Source organism: Acipenser ruthenus, chromosome 2, assembly GCF_902713425.1.
Source record: "Acipenser ruthenus chromosome 2, fAciRut3.2 maternal haplotype, whole genome shotgun sequence".
NCBI lineage: Eukaryota > Metazoa > Chordata > Actinopteri > Acipenseriformes > Acipenseridae > Acipenser > Acipenser ruthenus.
The window spans coordinates 80,238,184-80,241,877 of NC_081190.1; the positions used below are offsets into that span (position 1 = coordinate 80,238,184).

Here is a 3,694-nt window from a genome sequence, read left to right on the forward strand (position 1 = left end):
GAACATTATAGAAAGGCTTTAGTAGACAGACATTTGAAATTACTGAAAAAAGAGATCTTAAAGTTGCAACCCTTAGCATATAGATGAATCATTTCCCTGATGTTAAAAACCAAATTGCAACCAGAGATATATTTTTTTAAAATATTGCTCGAGCAGGAATATGTATTTTAAAGATCCTCAAGGAGGCTAGTAATCCAAGATTCAGGGCCACACTGTAAATGGCACTGCCTATATCTTGAATAAATACTTAAATAAAAATATTATAATAGAAATCCCAAATCCAAGAAAGAAGATAACCACTCTAATTTTTTTAAGCCTTTAAGAAATTGGATTTAAAGCTTGATTAGTCATTAGCCCTTTCTGTGAGTTAATTCATCATGTCAAAATTGGTAATGTTTAATTATTGTTAATTACACATATTAGGTGTACTCCACTGACATTGTGTGGTTGTAGGACTAATTTACAGGTCAGAAAACCTTTAAAAGATTGCATGAAATTCTCAAGGACTTATTCAAGTGTTAAAGCTTTGTGAACACAACAAAACAGCTGTCAAAAGCATTCTGTCTTAAAAAGACATAAATCCATTAAAATGAACACCCTCCCACCAACCCACATCCTTCACACACATGCATATACACAAACACACACAAGAAGAATACCAATTTCAAAAGATACCAAAATAAACTCAAGAACAAATTGATTTTTATTTTTGTTCTTTATTAAAATGTCTTCATCTAGACAATGTGGGGAAGCTATAAAAAAAGGCCAACAAGATGCTCGGATATATTGTGATAAGTGTTGAATTTAAATCAAGGGAAGTAATGTTAAAACTTTACAATGCATTAGTAAGACCTCATCTAGAATATTGTGTTCAGTTCTGGTCACCTCGTTACAAAAAGGATATTGCTGCTCAAGAAAGAGTGCAAAGAAGAGCGACCAGAATTATCCCGGGTTTAAAAGGCATGTCGTATGCAGACAGGCTAAAAGAATTGAATCTATTCAGTCTCGAACAAAGAAGACTACGCGGTGATCTGATTCAAGCATTCAAAATGCTAAAAGGTATTGACAATGTCGACCCAGGGGACTTTTTCGACAAGGACCAGGAGTCACAAATGGAGATTAGATAAAGGGGCATTCAGAACAGAAAATAGGAGGCACTTTTCTACACAGAGAATTGTGAGGGTCTGGAACCCGCTCCCCAGTAATGTTGTTGAAGCCGACACCCTGGGATCCTTCAAGAAGCTGCTTGATGAGATTCTGGGATCAATAAGCTACTAACAACCAAAAGAGCAAGATGGGCCGAATGGCCTCCTCTCATTTGTAAACTTTCTTATGTTCTTAAAATGTTTGTTTACTTAGGCATGAGCATGCTGTATATGCTATCCTGACACAGATACATGATTTACTAGCGCAGGATTAAAAAAAAAAAAAAAAAAAAAAGAACAATATTTGGTTATCAGGCCAACATGCATTTGACTGTGATTTTTCTGCACTTCGACTGGCAGGATCACGACGTCACTTGTTGGATCCACCTTCACATTAGGACAGGATCAGCTATATGCTGGGGAAAGGTGAGAATCCTTTTAATAAAACTTCCCATGTAGTTTGTTTAATGTTTGGTATCACTTATCCTCAAAATGGGCAAAATCTGCTACGATCACAAGATATATGGTGTCTGATTTAGTTGCTTGATAAGGAAGAAATCTAGATGGTGCTATTTTTTCATCAGCGTGTGTCAACATTCTATAGAACCATTGAATAGTAGACCCCTCTATCTGGTAAATAGGGGCATATTAATCAAGCTTGTAAAAACTGAAGCATTTCACTTTTTTTTTTTTTTTTTTATAAATTTAGTCATTGCCAATTATTTTTTATTATTTTCTCCCCAATTTGGAATGGCCAATTATTTTATTATGCTCAGTTCACCGCTACCACCCCAGGGCTGACTCTGGAGGGCGAAGACAAACACACGCTGTCCGGTTTCATCCTAGGAATCTGAAAAATAGTAATGGCATTTGCAAAGTTGTTTCTATTATCAATAATTGTATTAAGAGTTCCAAAATAATGCAATGTAAACAAAAACTGACAAGTTTAAATATCTTTTAATTGATTTTTAAAAAACAAATTAAAAAAATGGACTAACTGAAGGTGACATGTTTTCTGATTGATTTGGTAATGAAGTGCCACATAACACTGCAGTCTAGGGAATGGCTACAGGAAAGATAACTTACTGTTACAGGAGCCTCCTTTTTAGCTGATATTACAGATAGGCAGCCCAGACAAGGTCTTGGACGTCTCTTTGGGTTGGCTTCAAATTGTCTCTTTTCTCTGATCGGAATGTCTGGAGGGGAGGTGGCCTTCTGGTAAGATAGCAATACGATTTAAAAAATGACATCTCTGTAAAAATTAAAAAAGGCAGTACCCCACCATCAAGAATAATTTTACACTAAAATATTTTGTCTTATTAACTTTAATTAACACCAACGATATTCATCCACAAATTAGTTCATTGTGTAAACATATCCCAGGGTTTCTACTGCGCATCTCCTTCTACCTTCCTTAGCTCCACACATTCCCACAATCCCCTTCTGCTACTGCACACTCTGAAAAGAGATCCCACTGGATGAGATTGTTTATTACATCTTTAAAGGGAGCGTATAAAACCAATGAACTACTCCATTGCATGTTAAACTTATTTTCGATCAACCAATGAGTTAGAAATAAGTGTGCATGACATGGCCAGTGACTGTGACTTATTCGTGCTGCAAATGATTTGATGTTACACCACCACTCTCTTACTTCAGACAAACACCACAACCCCTAGTCCTTTACACATTTACACATTTTTTATAAACAAAACACAAAACATCCATATAAGATGGATATGTGTAAAAGATCTGAATCATTGATATGTCCAGAGGGTGAAACAATGTGGCAGGAAAATGGTTCATTTTTATGGGACAGCACTGGTAATGGAACCTAAGTTAAAAAAAATAAAAATAAAATCAGGAAGATAAGCTGTGTACCAAACATAGACAATAACTCAAAAGTGAATTAAGTTTCCGATTGTATACCTGGCTATACACAGTTACTACTGATATAAAGACATTTTGGCTCATCTAACCTAGGTCTATGGCATATCCTGAACACAGATTATTACAAAAATATGATTTCAAACAGCATACAAATGTAAGGGGACAGAGAAAAATAATAATTTGAATCTATCTGTCTCTCTAATGCGGGTTCCTAAACATCACGTTGTAATTCTAATTACCTTTTCTTGTCCCTTGTCAAATCTACCCCATACTGTGCTGGCTTGGCCGCCTCCAGCATCTTCACCATCTCCGTCCAGCAAGGATACAACACCAGGAGAAGCAGGTCTTTTTTCACAAATCTGAAAAAAATACATTTGTATTTTAGATGTAATTTCTTGTCACGGGACATTATGTAAATGCTATTATCCATGGTGATTACGACAAACATTTACACTTGGGTCTCTTTGAGAAAGACATTACTAAATCTCAACAAAGAATTTGCCATGCTTACAATTTGCCTATGCTTATGTATACATATACATCTCCTGCCACGTAAACTCTAAACGATGAACATGACATATCAACAGTATGTACAGGATAGAATAAGAATTAGCAATGAAATGTTTAATCACAGTCTGATGAGGGATTATCCAGATGTA

The 3,694-nt window shown here is 35.7% G+C and overlaps 1 long non-coding RNA gene across 1 annotated transcript; it reads right to left on the reverse strand.

The window, feature by feature from the left end:
* Positions 1-696: 696 nt before the first annotated feature.
* Positions 697-2,356, reverse strand: LOC131705249 (uncharacterized). Its single transcript, XR_009310264.1, has 2 exons — positions 2,232-2,356; positions 697-1,561 (listed from the first exon to the last, which is right to left on the reverse strand). It is a non-coding gene; the product is annotated as an uncharacterized LOC131705249 (long non-coding RNA).
* Positions 2,357-3,694: the final 1,338 nt, after the last annotated feature.